Source organism: Hirundo rustica, chromosome 8 (assembly GCF_015227805.2).
Source record: "Hirundo rustica isolate bHirRus1 chromosome 8, bHirRus1.pri.v3, whole genome shotgun sequence".
Lineage (NCBI taxonomy): Eukaryota > Metazoa > Chordata > Aves > Passeriformes > Hirundinidae > Hirundo > Hirundo rustica.
The window spans coordinates 10,955,498-10,972,699 of record NC_053457.1 but is presented as its reverse complement, the minus strand read 5'-3'; the positions used below and the strand labels follow the sequence as shown (position 1 = coordinate 10,972,699).

Sequence of the window (17,202 nt, the reverse complement as noted above, 5' to 3'; positions counted from 1 at the left end):
GTTCATTGGAAGTATAATGGCTATCAGACATAAATCACTAATGCTACAACATGCTGAAGTGTTCCTGTAGTGTAAAAACTTTCAGACCCATGAAATCTTTTTAAGTTTATTGAAGTACTCATGGAAACTGATAGTTCCCTGTTCTGGCAGGTTCCTCAGAGGGATGTGTACTTAAACCACATCAGACCGAGGTCTTCTCCTGCTCTAAACAGCATTATTTCCCATAAAGAGTTAGTGCAGTTCTTGATTTGAAAGTTTCATAAGCTTACCTGCAGTTCAGAGTTTTCTAACCCTGTCTTTCAGAAATCAAGTCAAAATTTGGAGCCCTAGAAGGTCAAAATGACATTTGAAATTCTGAAAAATGGTTATAGATGAGCCTGATTATTTCTTTCAAGCTAACCCTGGGATTATTTGGAGTTGACTAATCCTTTCTGAACCCCATATTGACAAAATAAAAATAGAAAGGATAGAAAATAGGTGGTACCTAGGAGCTAGGAACAGATAATTACCATTGGAAATGGGCTAACCCAAATAATTAAAATTAGAGCAAAATAGTAGAGGAACAAATTAAGTGAATTTCCAATTCTGAAGACTGAATTTAGAATGTCCATTGGAAAAAAACATTACAGTTGTTGATTTTGTTGTGCTAACAGCTACCTCTGCTGGCCCAGTTCCTTGTATGCATTTAATGCTTTGATTTTTTTTCTTTTAACACGACATGTACCCAAACTCTAAATCGCTTCTCAGCACATCAGATAACACATCATACTTCAACACTCAGCTGGTTACTGGAAACTAATCATTAAAAGTTTGTTTGTTATTCTGAGATGTGCATTTTGCACCCATGCAGTGTCATATTCTATTTATGTTCATTTTTAAGGTTGAAGATGGATCAGGTCAGTAGGGAAGTGCACAAAGTGTAAAGCTTGAGAAACAAAATTCCGCTGTTGTAATTTCTCTTCAATCAACTTTTCCTTGTTTCTCAGCCCATTTATCTTTTTTTCAGCACATAACCGGGGCTAATAAAAATATTTTCAGAATAAAAATTCTGTGAAGTCAATAATGTAGGTGTAATATAGGAAAGTGTGTTTTATTTCAACTTTAGGGACCACCAGTTGTGTTTTCTATTTGCAGTGTCCTTTTAGGGCCAATAGAAAGACCGGCGCAGAGGGTATTTTTGTTTCCCCATGCGGGTTAGCTGTTCCCACGGCTGTCAAATTGCCTGTCCTTGGTGCCATTCGCGAATGTGCACGGGAATGCCAAGGGACCCCTGCCATGTTCCCAAGCGTTGCCGGCGATGCACTGTGGGGAAAAAAAAGAAAAAAAAAAAAAAGAAGGCAGCAACTTTGTCTTTCTCTCCGCGCCGCTGGATGTCACTGCTCCCCAGCCAAAGTGCAGGTGAGCGGTGAGCCCGAGGGGTTTTCTGTAGTAGATCTGTGTTAACCGGTTCCAGGAACTGACCGCTGTAGGGTCCGATTCGGCTGGAAGAAAGCTGTCGGGAAAAGACATCTATTCCTGCGATCTTTTTGTATGGACGTTTTCCTTTTAAGAATAAGGACCTTGCAGGAAGGATATACTGTATTGACTGACACAGTCTGTGGTCTATAGATATTTCTAAGCGGAGGGAATAAATTATTAACAGACTCACTGCAATACTCACAAAGTTTAACCTATCGCGCTTTTGTGGCACTAATTCCCGCTCCTGCCGGGGTGTGCGCGGCCGCCTTTGTCGCCCGGACTGTCCCGGACCCATGGAGGGGACCGGAGCAGAGGTGCGACAGCCGCTGCTAACAGCAGGGGGAGGTGGGGAAACGCTGTGGGACTGAGGACGAGCTTAAATCACGGATTCAGCCTCATCCCTTCCGATTTTGTTGGGTATCTGACCAGTTCCATCCTGATTTATTATTCTTCGGATCGATCTCGAACGTGTTATAAAGGCTTTCCCTAAAATATTTCTGCTTTCTCTTTTAGATCCAGCTACTGATTTCTTTGTCTTTGAAGTTGCTTAAGATCTCTCACTAGTTTCTGTTGGGCTTTATTTCCTTTCACACCCCTCTCTCTTAACCTCCTAATTATCAAACCCACATGACAATTCCAACTGTAACTCTGATTTCTGGATGCTTCCCTCCATAAATAGACTTCTTTTTTTTTTTTCTTTTTTAATGGTATTTGGTGATAATGTTGCACACATACTCTGGTGAACAGCTCTGGTCAGGCCATTTTCCACCAGCTACTCCTTATGATGATTTCATTAATGTTAGAAAACATTTTGCAGTAGTCAAAGGAAAACAGCATTGACAATCCATACATGAACATCAGCCTGCACATGTCCACATAAAAAAAAAAAAAATCAGATTTGCTATTTTCATTCCTGCAGGATTATTATACCTTTTACTGCTGAAGTGACTGTCTTCTAAAAGTGTTCCAATTTGCCCTAGCACTTAGTTAATGGTTTCTGTGATGGATGAGATTTTTACTCCAGTTTTCTTGGCAACAGTGAAGCACTGTGTGGAGATAATGTCAAAGGCAAATAAATGGGCACAGAGAGGCTGCTGGAACCAGCTCCATGCCAGCAGTGAACACAGTCAATTCAACTATGCTGTGAACTGCTAACACTAACCACTTTACAAATGGTAAATTGCAAGAAAACCTTATTTTATTGACAAATGCCCTTCCTAATTCCACTTTCCTTACATCCTAAAGCTGCTGAATTTCCCTGAATTTTCCTATTTTCCCCGTTGCATCCTAGCAGTTACTATTGCACCATTTTACTGTCTCTTACAGAATCATCATGCTAGAGCTTTCTGCCTTGGCTCTAGACTTTCTGAAGAGGTGACTCAGTGCTCTCTGAGATTACTTCAGTGCTTCTGAGATAGAGAAGGGATCTCTTCTAGTTCTTCTTACTATTTGATAATCCTGTGAGCTTTCCGAGCTCACCTTCCCCTGTTAGATTCTGCTTAAAATTCAGGTTCTTACAGCATCTTCCATCAGCTTTAACACTCGGTTCGGTTTTGGTTTCTACGAAGTCTTGAGCAAGCTTGGGGAAGGCTGGCAAATACTCCCTCCCCCCCCCCCCCCCTTAAAAAAAATCAACAAACAAACACCCAAACCACACCCAACCCCCCATTTATTTAAATAAGTGCATGTGGGAAACGAGAAGGAATCTTGATCATGTGGCCGGCGAGTGGGTGACACAGTGGTGTGTATCTGCTTTGTCAGACATGAGAAGGCCGTGGGTGAGGGGGACTGTGCGTTCGCTATTGATTCTAGCACGCTTTTGGTTGTCAGCTTTGATGGGCCGAGAATTAGCACACAAGAGAAGCGCTAAGCTCGCACCATTTGATTGCTCCACAGTTCCTTTCACTTCAGTGCGATTGCTGCTGCCTTTGTGAGCGGGCTTGTTGCTGATCCAGGGGGAATAAGGAATTCCTCAGTGTCCAAGGGCCGGAGCAGGTGAAGTGTAGTCGCTATGAGGCAGCCTGTAAGAGAGCTGCACCACCTCCCTTGGCCTTGCCCTCCTGCACACAAATGTACTTTCAGAGTTAGCGCGGCACTGCAGACATTAGTTTTGCTCTACATACGAGGAAGGGAATGAAGGTGACAGAAATGTCTCCCGGTGTCAAGAGGCGTGGAAAGGGAACAGAAGGAGAGCGTGGAGGTTGGGAGCCGAGCGAGACGGCAGGGGAGCATTTCCCACTGCCAGGCGGCGGCTGCCTCAGGTGGCAGCTAGCACTCGCTAACTACACGGGTTTAATCAGCTCAGCCCTCCCTTCCCCTCCTTCGTCTCTTCTCAGCGTCTCTCCCGGGAGGTGTAAGAGCCCTGGGACGCCTGAAGACTCAAAATACTCTTCGGGGTCGTTTTATTTTATGCCTTTCTTTCGCCTTCTGGCTCTCCAGATAGGCTCGACCGTGTCTTCGCTATCGCTCAGCATGTGCCGTCCCTGACATGCTGGTTCATGTTCCGAAGCCCTGCGGGGTACCAGGCGTAGCTGAGGGCCGAGCCCCGTTCGCAGGGTCGGGCGGGGGCCGCAGCTCCCCCACCACGGAACGAGTCCGAGATAACAAAGCCGCGGGCCTCGGCGAGGGGCCGCGCCCCCGGGCTGCGGGGGAGGCACCGTGAGGGGCGGGGGCCGCTGGCGCCCGCAGCCTCCGCCCGGCCCCGGGGGTGCTCGGGGGGAGCGCCTGCCAGGGGCCACAGCGGGCGGGAGCCGCGGGCTCCGGGGGCAGAGCCGCGCTTCCTGCACGCCCCCTTTGTGCGGAGCACGGCTGCGTGCGGAGCGGGCGTGGCCGCGACATTCATTTCCGCGCTGCCTCGGCCCGGCGGGAGAGCGGCGGGGCGGCCCGGCACAAGGGCACGCCTGGCGGGCACGCCTGGCTGCACCGGCCCAGCGGACGCGGGGAGGAGGCTCCGGGAGCGCCGCCGTGTCCATGGACTAGCCGAGGCAGCCGAGGGACCCCCGCCGACGCCGACCGCCGCCTCGCCCTCCGCCCAGCTCGGCGAAACTTAGCGAGCAGGCTGCTGCCCCGGTGAGTCCCTGCCCGCCCCGGCCCGGGCATCCGCCCGCCGCCTGCCCCGCGGGTCGCGCCGCACGGAGTGCCCCTTCCTCTCCCCGTCTTGAAGCGCCGGCCTTTCTACCCCGTCTCCCCGGGGCAGTCTGCTCCCTGCAGCATCCCCGGGGGCTGGCGGCCGGCGCGCCCGCGGGAGCTGCCCTCCGCTGCCCAAGTTTCGCGGCAGCGCGGGGCTATGGCGAGCCCCTGCCATTGTCCTTGGCCGATGAAGGAAGCCGGAGGGGCCGGTGAGGCTTCCTCTGGGAGTTCACGCTAGCTTGTCTCGTTGAGGTGCCACGAGGGAGAAAAATAATAGTAATAACAAAAATTAAAATAACAGCAAAAGGCCTTTCGGAGCGCTGCAGCGAGAGTTTGCCCGCTCCGTTCTCCGCCTTCGCCCCGGCTGCTACCAGACCCTGCCCTGAGCCCAGGCTGTTCAGTGGGCGCAGCGGGTGTAAGGATTGAGGCCCGTAACTTAATTTTTACAATATTTTAGCTTTAATTGCCTGTACTAGTGAGCGACCTCTCTGCCCCCCTTTCGGCCTCCTGCCGTAACAGGCCTGGCCGGGGAGCGTGGGGGTACCAGAGGTGATGCTCCGCGGTCACTTCTGGTTTGGCTCCTGCTTTACTTTCCGTGCTCTATGTAGACTTAGCGGTTTCATTTTGAGGCGTTCTGACTGAAAAAGAAAAAAAAAAAAAAAAACCACGAAGAAACCTAACGCATCCTGTAAAAGAAGCCTCTTGTTTGGGTGTTTTTTCCTTTCTTTGGTGGATCTTCCAAAGGAGGTGGTGGTGGAGGTGTGAAAGATCTTTTAAAATAACTGACAGGACAAAATTCTTTCAGTACTGCTTTTTAGTTTGATTGGGGTTTTGTTTGTTTGTTGCAGTGCTATGAGCCGTGTAACCTAGAGAGCTCTGGATAAAATGGAAGGGAAGCAGTTCCTAGAGAATGGAAGCACAGGGTGTGTTTTGTTCATAAGTGCTCTCTGGTGAGATGATCCATCTCTTTCCTGGCTGTCTCCAGCAGGGAGTAAGGCATCAGTGCTGAGACACTGTATACTCACAATAAATGTGTGAAACTTGAAATGCTTTGCTGTGGAAGGTTGAGGTGCCAGCGCTATCTGCTTGACCGAAGAATTGTATGCAGAGATAAAGAGATCAGGTGGGAATTCAAGTCTAGTCATTGGTATGATGAGGCGCACCAATGAGCTAGGAATGAGCTGTGGCAGAAACTACTTTGCAGCTTTTGATTTGATTTGTGTGTTTTGGGGTTTTTTTAGAGGAATTCAGGACACTTGTGTTGGTAGAATGGTGTTCTTTATCCTTTGGTTAAGGGCACTGAAAGAAAGTACTTTTAGGATGTTATCTATATCCTTTTAGCTCTGTTCTTGGAGGATGTAATATAGTGGTGTTGCCTGTCCTTAGGAGGTCGTCTTGTTCAAAACTATAACGCCACTGAGACAGGAATTTTTAGAAACAGCTTTCCAAAAGTTTGGAAGCGCATTTATATTGAAAAAACAATGTGCAAATAAGTTACATAGTTGGCATTTTGTTTTGTGTTTGTTGATCTTGTTCCAGGTGGACTTTGCTGAAGGTTGAGTCTAAGTCTAAATCACAATCATGGGAAGCTGATTTTTTGGGTGGGGTGTGCTCTGTGTGATTTTTTTTTAGTGTATGTTGATCCAGTCAGCTTTCTTTGTGTTGTAGGTTTATCTCCAGTCCCCAGATGAGAAGAAAACTCACTTAAGACTTGTTTCTGGGCACAGGCTTTGCCTGACATTTAGCGCATTGTAGACAAACTGATCTTACTGTTTCCTGTTTAAAGCCTCTTTCCTGTCCTTCCTGCCTCCTTGTGGGGAGTGGGAGGGTGGCAGAAAAGAAGGAAAAAGTGTGGTATTCTGCCAGGAGCAGTGTCTGCAGAGCTTTCACGTAGGTAACATACCCAACAGGACTGCAAGGGGTGTGTTCTGGACTGCCTTTTACTAGCGTTAGGCCTTGTAATACTTAATGAAAGTACCATGAAAAGCCCTTGCTCTGAGCCTTAAGATGCTGTTTAATTGGGATGCTTTCCTTGGTGTTGAAGGCATAAGTTTTTGCTCTTGGGTGTAGCGAGAAAATTGTTGATGTGGTGTCTTATGAATTTGGTTATATCTGGATGATGAATGAGTTTATTGTAGGCTTCAAATGAAAAACTGAGCAATATTGGATTGCTTTGTTTTGAGGCTGACCTCTGATTTTCTTAGAGGGTATTTTTATTTAGTTTATGAAGCTTTAGTGTATGGCTGCTAGAGTGCTATTACCTGTAAATGGGTGTTTGGAAAAAAGAGGAATTTTTCTGCTGACAAACTGCTACAATTGATTCTCACAGTCTATCAAGTTTCTCAATGTGGATTGGGTGTGGCACAGTTTGACCACTGATAAGTGTGAATAAATTAAACTCTTGTTTTGATCTCCCTGTGTTAGTTCGGAATTCTCATTGGGGCGTATATGAGGTGAAGCAGAGTTCACAGAGCGATTGTCAAAAGTATTCCACAGATCCTGCCTTTATTTTTTTTGCTTTTACTAAAAGCTTTGCCTGGGTGGGGTATGGAAAAATCTGTGGATTTCAGACACGCTTTACTTTGAGCTCTCTGTGCCATGTTGCTTTTGCACTGTGGCTTTGTGTGTCAAAACTTCCTGTTTTTTGGTAGAACAGACTTTCATACTTTGCCACCTGTGGTGCATTTCTAAAGCTATGTGGGCTCCAAGTCACAAAATCCATGAATGTACTGTGGTTCTCATTTGCTTCAAGCTGCAGTAGCTCAGATAAAGTAAGTTAGACCCTCAAACAGTGAATGGTTGCAGGCTGTTACTAGAGCTTATGAAGGTTAGGTATGTGTGGGTTTTAAAAAGTAACAGTTTGGATCTTCCCAAGAATATAGGTGATGCCTTAAGTTTGAGCTTTCATGTTTTTCAGGTTCTGTGCTGCCCAGGGCTGTGGTTCTGAGCCTCACATGAAGTGCCAGTCAGCTCCCTTCACAGAGTAGGGAGACAAAACAAATCCTTTTCCTGCTGAGGACCAAGGACAATGGTTGCAAGTTTTCAGGCCCAAAAGCACAAACAACAGTGGACCAAAGAGAGAAAACAAGAAGGATGGGACTTCATAATCTGAAGCTGTAATTGGACAATTAAACCCCAATATGCAAATGGACCAAAACTTATAACCATGTGAGACCTCGTGACCAGCTGTCCATTTTGTGACCATTTTCAGTCCACCTTGGGTGTAGCCCTAGTCAGGCTCTTGTTCTGCCCAAGGTGTACCCTTAAAGGCCTTTTAATAAATATCTCCTTTATTCTCTAGCTCTGTCCAGTCTCTGTTCCAGGTTAGCCTCACCAAGCCATCACAGGAATCTAAATTTTGATTTAGCAATCTAAAAAGAAGGGGAGGGGCTAAAATGTCTAAGATCTAATTACTTAATTTTAAATGCACAATTTAACTACTTAACTATAGCTGAATGTCACATTTGTGTTGTAAAACAGCTTTATTGTGGATGAAATCTGCTTTCAGATGGTCAATCAGTTGAAAAATTGTTGTTGGGCAAATTCTTCTATTTTGGGAATGTCACAGGTAAGGATAGTAGAGTGCAGGTGTTGAGGATCAGCTGCAAAAGTGGTGATCCTTAAAAATTGTGTAAGAGATTGTGATGTTTGCTGTTGAAACTACTGCCTTCAATGGCCAGACTTTTGCTAAACGTTTTGACCAATCTGACATAAGTCTTGAAATTGAAGCCCTTTGAGAGAAGAACCACTCTGCTTGATTATTCACATGTGAATTTTGTTATCACTTGTGCAGAAAGCCTTTAACAAATGAAAATAAAATGTTCTGGCCACAGGAGGAACTATATCCAACCCCAGGGCTCTTAACTGCGTTTAAAAATGAGTTTATTTTCTTTTCTGGTTCAAAGTGTTCCTCAGCCTCTTTGGCACTGGGGAGGGATCTGCACTTGTTTTGCTTCAGTGTTTCCTGCCTTTCTTCAACTCTTTGGGAGTTTTCATTGTAGCACAGTTTATGTATGATACGTGTGGGCGGAAGAATTTCTGCTCTTGTCTAGGCTGAATGATTACCTGTGTTTCTTCTGAGAGCTCTTTCTGTGTCATTGTCTTTAGAAGCTGTGCAAAAGCTGAAAATCTTAGGCCTGTCTTGATCCTTAATCTGAACCCGAGTGGCTCAAGTACTTGATGATCTTGTGTATGCATGTGAGCTTTTGGCTTTAGGGGTTCTCTTCTGGCATTCCCGTTCTGTTCAGGCAGGTTGTCAGTTTACAACCCCAAATATGTTCATGTGGCCCAACAGCCTTTTCCAAAAATCTTTTTTAACAGTTTGTTTCCTGCTCAAAGACTAAATAATTGATACTTGAATCTCTCTGGAAAGGAACTTTTCTCTAAATAATTGATGGACTTGAAAGTAATAAAGTCAGATGTTTGAGTTCCTGCACTTGCAGCTAAAGGATGAAACAGAGTATTTGGAGGCTGTGAATTTTAATATTTTAAAAAAACTCATTTGTTCAGCTTGGTATTCTATTCTTGCTTTGGGCATAAAATGGGTGCTGAAATATGTTAACTGACATTTAGAAACTTTTGGTATAGAAAACAAAGGGAATAGGCTCAAGTAACTTGGATCTGAAGGGAGACACCTGAGAGGTTGGACTTTGGTCTTTATGTGACAGCAGCCTTTTGACTGCCAGGGGATGGAGCTGATTTTTTTGGTGCATATTGCTTTTCCCTCAACGGTTGGATATTAGATGGTGCACATGGAAGGATTTCATGGGGGTGAAATATGCCTGTAGTGGTGTAACTGTATCTAATAAAGGGTAAAAACAGCAAAGCTTTCTACCCTGCTCTGAGCACTAAGGTACTTCAGTATGCCTGCATGGCAAGCCTTTGGAGCAGGAGGGTTCATCAAAAAAGTTGTCTGACTTGAAACTAATGGAAGGCAATTAGTGAGATGACTCTTGGAAAGCAATTGGTGAGACGACTCTTGGAAGACAGCAAGGCGATTTCTTTGCTGAGTGTCCACCGTGCTGAGCTTGCAGAGGGTGTTTTGACAAAGTGGTCATAGCACTTGTGTCACTTCTTGCAGGAGTGTTCAACTGAGAGAGCCTGTCCTGCTGGGGCAAGTGAGAAGGGAAGATGCAGGTCAGTGCTGTGGTGTTGTTTTAGCTGAGCTGTGCTGCTTGTGTAGCCACTCACACTGTGCTCTCCGCCCATTCAGATGGCAGTTTCCTGTGCTGTCACGTTTTTTCCATCAGGAGGTATGCTTCTCGCTTTCCTGAAGGCACAGGTTAGTGAGTATTTGTGTCTAAGCTCTGCGCCTTCTAATTCTGCTGGTGTGTTTGTAATTAGCTGTTGCAGAGACTGAGGCCTGTGCTGGAAGGAGCGCTGACTGCGTCCCTTCACAGCCTTTGTTGCCCTGATCTCTAAGTGGCACAGTGTTGTTCTTGGCATCATCTCGAGAGGTGGAAAGCCTGTTTTTCCTCCTTCCCCAGGGGCGGATACAGAGACTTTGGGCGAGACGGTCAAGGCTTTCTCACGACCTGCCAGAGCATTGGCTTTTGGGGGAAGGGCTGGAGCTGTTCAAGCATGGGCTTGTCCTGAAGCAGCATCGGGTTTTGTCTTTTTAATCTTTTCCCTGTGGTGTGGTAGCGTGCAGGGTGCTCTGCCAACCTGCTTGCTATAACTCCTGAAACATTAACTTGTTCCTGTGTGTTTGGGATGAGGCATTTATTCTGCTGAAGGGTTGGCAGTGGCTAGGATTGTGAGACATTGATGAAGGCAGTTTTATCACTTCTTTCAGATTTTCCAGTGCTGCCTTGGAGGTTTATCTTCTTGTTGGCTTTTGCAAGTTTCCAGAGTGTGTTTCTTTACCAGAAGGGTGGTAAAGAGATGAATTACATGGTAGTTGAGCTGTCTATGTGGCCATAAAGAGCCATTTTCTCCTGTGGTTTGTAAGCTGGTGATTGTGGCCCTTGGCAAGTAAAATGAGGCTGTCCTGGTTGTGCTATCAATGCAGTTGCTGGAGGTGGAAGGCAGCAAAACAAAGCTTTAAGAGCATTGTCCCCAAACCCTCCATGCCTTTCCCCAAAAAGTAGCGTTCCCTGGTGCCTCATTTAAAATTAGTGTTCCTCTGGTGTTGAAAGCATAGGCCCTGGAAATTAGGGTGGGAGGCGGGGGGGAAAAAAGTGGTTTTATGGGTTGAATGCCACATCTTGTTTCCATGTTGAGGAGTCAGCATTGTTTAAACAAAACAAGTGGTGAATGTAACTAGTATTATCCAGATATTGCAGTCACATCTTAGCGTGCTCATTACTAGAGCTCAGATTTGAACCCTGGAATTTTTAATTCTTTTAAACTAAGAAATACCTTGATCTGATTTACACTGTTAAAATAAATATCTGTTTTATTATATGTAATACATATTTCTATATATAAATTCATATATAAGAATATTCAGTGTGAAAGCTAAGAAATAGGGTGTGGATGTAGACAGACTGCAGATTATATCCAAAGCAAGGGACATTTTTAAGAAAACAAACCACAAAACCCAAAGCAAATTATATGCTCATCACTTCTTTGTTGTATTTTGCTATAATCAGTTTCCTGGGGTTTTTTTCTTATGAAAAGAGAAAATGAAGGTATAGTCTTTTTAGACTTAAATACAAATGGAGACTGAACAAGTGGTATTCCTGGAAGTGGAGAAAAGTCACAATATGTATAAAAATTTAGGATGCTCTCTGAATAAAGAGTATATTTTCCAACAAAGGAAGTTGGTGGCTTCCTGTCTTATTTTTTATGATATGAAGTGGTATAGCTAGTGGAGGGGCCCATTCTGTTCTTGAAACCTTTTGGTCTGTGTGGAGGCATGGGAGGGAGCAGACAAAGTGTATGAAATAGGTTCTGTTACTGTTGGATTACTAAATAGAAGTAAAAATATTCCCCGAACTGGAAGTTCTTGCTCCTCAGATAAGATATTTGCTTTGTAAGGCTTCCAAAACCTTCTCTTAGAAGGGGGGGAAAAAATCAAATTACGTACTTTTAAATTAAGACTGAGTTTTGCCTTGCAACTGGTGATGTTACAGAGAGTGGGTGTGTATCTGCTTTCATGAGAGGTAGTAGAAAGCAACAGAACTTTGGGTCAGCTAAGATTATTCTGGTTACTTGTTCTGGCATGTTTTGCACCCTGGGGTAGATAAATTCCTGCTCAGAATGACTAACTGGCTTCTATGTGTTTCCCAATGCCTGAACTTGCTGTGAAGTAAAAGGAAAGCATGACTTGTGGCTTGTTGTGCAGAGTGAATAAATTGCAGCACAGGCAGGGTCCTATTCAGATGAAACTGGTCAATAGCTTTATTAAAGAAAGTTTTCATAGACACAAACTATTTTTCAAAGATGTTAATGAGGCATCTATTGAACTGCAGTGATAGTATCTAGTGGTGTTTTCACTTTGATGTAATCCAGCTGCACGTTAACTCCAGAGGTTTATCCCCTGGTGCTTTTGAAGATAAGGTCAGTGAAGGCCCTCCATCCTGTGTTCTTGCTCTTCTCTGTATTTCTTAAATATTAGTAAAGTGATGGATATCTTACAAAAGGATCAGTCTCGTTTCTACTGTGTTCTCCTTGAAAAATTGCTGATTTTTAGATGAAGTTTACGTGTAACATTTCCTTTTCTCTGTTTCCTCTGCTATGTCTTGCTTTAAGTCAGAATGTGGAGTATATGCTTTGTTTGCAGAGAGCTACTTTGAGCAGATTTTCCTTGAACTAGGTAAGAGATCTTTGCCTTTCAGTTGGTACCTTTGTCAAGCGCATCTGTATGTTGAAGCAGAAACTACCTTATCTGTTCAGTTACTTCTTCAATGAACCTGAGGTCAGTGGGGCAGAACTAGCAGAAATGTAGTAAAATTCTGTGGATAATTGAGTTGTGCCTCTCCTTAGTGTCAATAACTAAAAATATTTGTAGTTTGAATTTACATTGGCAAGACTTCTCTTGTACAGTGTCATTGACTGGCATTCTGACCAGTTTGTATAGATGAAAATATGGCATCTTTGGAACTTCTTTTGTTTTGTGGATTTTTTTTTTACTTTTTTTTTTAATAAGAGTAGTAGCTTTTTTTTTTTTTTTTTGCTGAGTAGGAATAAGTACTACTTCACATGGAAGCAAGGCCAGCCAACTGTATCTTTTGTAGCTTCTGTATGAAAAACAGTGAAAAGTAATTGGTAGAACTGCTGTTGTCCTCTGTTACAGCTTTTGAATTGCTGTGGGAGCAGTACTGAATTCTGTTTGCCTTTTACAAGTCTTTGGTGTAGTTCTGTTAGCTTAAGAAATCAGATGGAGCTGAAAATATTCCATGAATCATAACTTGAATGGCTCCTTGAATTGCAGTTGTGCAGTGTAGAGCCTTTATGCCAAATGATTGGTCATGGTAGTCAAGTGGGGAATTCAGAAGACTGTCTTGATGACCATGTAGCTTATTCCCAGAGATGTGGAGTGTCCACTTTGTGAATGTTACTCTGAGTTCTGAGCACTTACATGGTGTTCTGGATGCAGCTTATCCATGCAGAAGTAGTGGCTTGGCCAGAAGTGCAGCATAACGAGTGTGAGGTATAGAGACCTAGAGTGCAGCTGTTTTGAGTTACTGCTTTCTTGTTTGGGTTTTGGAAACGCTGGTGTTTGTTTCTGACAAGTTTTCCTAAGCTGTAGTTTGTGATCCAGTAATAGAATAAATCCTGGTCACTGGAACATGAAACCCTTCCCAATTGGTCAGGGATTTGTTCTTTGAGGTATTGTTTTTTAGTGCTTACAGTGGAGCAAATTCTGCTTGAAATGCTCTTTGAGGTATTTGTGTCTTCAGCACAGTACAAAATAAGGGTGTCAAAAGATGATGTCTTAGGAATTCTGTGTGGCTTTGGCCATGTTTTACATTGAGTTCCGAGATTTGTTACTTGCCATTATTTTTCTGGTGAAAGAGGGATAAACTATTAATGATATCTGTCTTTCATTATTACCCTTTCAGGTTAAAAAAATACCCTGTTATTGATTAATCCTCAGGTTTCTTCTAAGGGCAAGCAAATATTTCTCTGCTCATCTGAACTGCAACAGAACTAAATAAACTACTTTTATTCCTTAAGAGAAGTTTGTATGTTCTTTTTGAGGCCCTAGTCTGAGTTCCTTGGAGACAAAAATGCAAAATGACACATTTGCTTGGAGTTCCTGAGTCATCAGCAGGACTACTGTCTATTTCCAGGAGCAGATTAGCCTGTAAGAGCATCAAAATCCTGTCAGTTTATTTTGCTTTTTTGCTGTACCAGCTCAGCCCCTTCATGTGAAGATTTGAATGGCTGGCACCCACGTACTGTTCTGAACATTAGGACCCCTTTGGTGTTCAGCTTCTCTCTGATGCTGGATGTGGAAAGAGCAGTCTATAGGTGCCTCTTAGTTGTTCCATTTTTAGAAGGCCTGAAGAATATCTCTGAATTTTGCCTGCTCAGGGATTAGGCTGCCTTTTACCTTCACAAAACCCCCTAATGACTGAGCAACTTCAAAGATTGACAATTGTTTTGAGTGACACCGTGTCTTGAATGAACTGATGCTTTTTGATATACATTTGGTCTTGATGGAATGGAATTGAGTGTTGTCATAGAGCAAAGTACAAGTAAAAATTTTTGCTCCTCAGCGTCTTCTCCTTTGTCCATTTGCTTCACTGGCTTCATGTAGATGTGATACTTTGTATGGATGAACGGTGGTGGAGAAGCCAGCAGCTTGGCAAATGACATTTTTTTTTTTCCCCCAGCTTCATCTGTTTGAGCTTGCTGGCTCCAGGTGTGCTGCTGGTACAGGCTGGCACTAGAGGAGTGCTGTGTTTCCATGGGCACACTCAGCTACCACTGCTTTTGCTGTCCCGTCCTTGTTCTCCTGCCACCTCCTGACTGCCCCACACTGGCATTTGTACGTGCTTTGGAAAGGTAGATGGGAAGCCTTAAAACTGCTTACTTATTGGTGTGAGGTACAAGATTGATCTGAAGGTTTGCTAGTGGTTTGCTGTGTGGCTGTTCGCTCCACTGAGTAGGTTGATTAATAGTTGTGGATTTTAGGAGGAGCAGGGAAGGGGATCAGGACTCTGTATGGTGGTAGTATTGGCTGAGCTTGGAACTTCAGTGTGACTTGGGTCTGCCTTGTGAAGTAAATGTCCCTGGAGGATTAAAAGACTTTTTGGACCTAGATCTGGAAACTTACTTTGTTTCAGTTGTTCTAGACTTAACATCTTATCCATGAGGATTTCTCCGCATATCTACATTAGATTAGTTAATAGGTCACGTCATAACTGCTGTAGCATTTTGAAGGTAAAATTGTGGGTGTTGAAAAGCTTTGGAAATGGCAGTAGCCTCTTGATGAATGACTACATTTTTCTCCTCTCACTAAAACTGTAAACAACAAGACAAAATTATTTTCTACCAAAGCAGCAGTGCTCTGTATTTAATTTTTAGAAATTCCTGTTGCTGTGAGTGGGTGATAACTGTCAGCTGACACAGTGTGACTTGCTTTGTCTGAAAAAACACAGTGGAGAAGATTATTAGTCTGTGCTGCCCACATGCTGCTTCAATCTTCCAAGTGTTTTTAGCATTGCCTAACCATAGCTATGCAGCCTGCGCTGTGAACGAAGGGAATTACTGACATAGCAGATTTCCAGACTGGTAACAGATGCCTTCTGTGTTAGGAAACATGACTGCTTTTAGTATAAACACAGGGAAGCTGGCTGTGTAGTCTTGAGTGGACTGCTTCATTTGTTTGTAGTGTTAGGGGGGGAAAAAAATCACATACCTGCACTTCAGATTTATTATGCCACTCCCATACCAGCCATAAAGTGTTCAGTGGTCTGTCAAGAACCACCAACAGAATTCTGATGAAGGTAAGCACAGAGCAAGCCAAATCAGCTCTTAAGACAGGCATGTGTTTTGGAAGGTAATATCTGTCTGAGGGGCTGTGTGCTGTTACAGAACAGTTTCTTGCTGGTACTGGTAATAAACCCCCCCATCATTTCTGAGCATTTAGAAGTGTGCATGTTGAAAAAGGTATTTTTCATTCTGCTGAAGTTCTGTGATTAGTATTGGCTGGGGCATCCTAGCAGTTGTTTGCAGCGTGGAGAAATGTCTTGCAAGCTGGTGGTCAAAACAGTGAGGTAGGTGGGGAGTAGTGCTTATCAGTAAGGAAATTTTTAATGCTTTTATTCCTGTGAATAGTTTCAGCGAAACTGGAGCTGAACAGTTCAATGTAAGTCCAATGCCAGGGAGGGTAACCTAACAAAAAGTAAGTCTTCAAATGATATTTGTACTTCAAGTCCTGAAATGATGTGCTTACCTTTTTACCTCAGGTTATATTTTAAGACTCTTTGTCTAGCAGAATCTAATTTTTGTGAAATTTAATGATGTGCTAGCTAAATGCAACCTGCTGCATTCTCTTTTGCCAGTGTAGCGGCACCAAAAGCAATGCTCTTTATGTGCATTTTGCAGTTGCTGCTCCTGTCTTTTACCAGGTTCCTGATTTTCCTCCTGATAGGGAGGAGGTAGAGCAGTGATGGAGGCCTCAGTGTGTGCATGAATTGCCGTTTGAAGCTAGAAACTGAAATTAAGTTGGGAAAACCAAACTTTGTTCCTTCTCTTATATTCACTCAGTTGTGCACTTAGATAAGCAGGAGAATGGTGCTTAAGCAAGAGTTCTTTGCTATGATTCATAACAGTTGTAAAGGTTCCTAAATTCTGTACCATTGGGGGAGTTGCAAAAGTCAGTAACTAAATTACAAAACTCATTTTACATGGTACAACTGGTCCACGTGTAGGAAGGTCCTTTCCAGTCACTGCCTATACTACCATAAAGTACAATTTCCTTTGCTTTAGCAAAAGTTAAATCGTTTTTTGCTATGAATGGACTGTGTGTATTAGAGTTTGTAAGGTGAAGGAAGAAAACTCCAGTGTTTGGTTAGAAGTGATATGGAAACCACCATCTGAATTCTAGATATACCAAGCTCAAGTATTAATTTACACTCTAGTCTGTATTGGATGGGATTCTCAAAGCTAACTTCTGTTTCTGCTATAAGTGGGAGTGGTTTTTGTACTCGGGTGTAGATTCCTTTCTAGGGAAAAAAAAAGCCACCACAAAACCTAGTTTACCTTCTCATAGCTGTGGATGTGGTGCAGTTCACTGTCCATTCCATGGTCTGGATTTCAGACTTGACTGGGTAGGCTTGGTTTTACATGCTGTTTGTGAATGACCAGGGTGGCACAGTACATTTTCCTAGTCAGGAGGTGTTTGAAAATTCTGCATTCTTGTTTCCTTGCCTTTGCAAACCTTTCACTCACATTTACCTCAAGGAAGTGGAGGATTGAAATGCTGCTCATCTGTCTTAGGCAGCACTCAGCTGTCCAGAATGTGAGGGCTGTGCAAGCGCTCACTCCTGCTCTGAATTCACAGCTTGTTCTGTTTTTCGTACGCACGCACGGCGTTTCTGCAGAGGTGGGCGTTGCGGTTGAACCTTATCTGATTGGGGGGTGTGTGTAAGGAAGAAAGCCAAACTCCACAGAGCAGATGGGTTTTAAATGGTGGGACTTTGGTTCTTGAGAATAAAA

At 43.8% G+C, this 17,202-nt stretch overlaps 1 protein-coding gene across 4 annotated transcripts in view; it reads left to right on the top strand.

Moving 5' to 3' along the window:
• Positions 1-4,364: 4,364 nt before the first annotated feature.
• The window catches only part of TSPAN14 (tetraspanin 14), a 63,289-nt gene continuing 50,451 nt past the window's right edge, over positions 4,365-17,202 (top strand). For 2 of the 4 annotated variants that reach the window (XM_040071237.2, XM_040071236.2), the window contains exon 1: positions 4,367-4,527. The gene's annotated coding sequence lies outside the window, so the exon portion shown is untranslated. Of the gene's footprint in view, positions 4,528-17,202 lie in introns of all 4 variants that reach the window. The other 2 variants (XM_058421552.1, XM_040071238.1) reach the window with 2 other exon arrangements.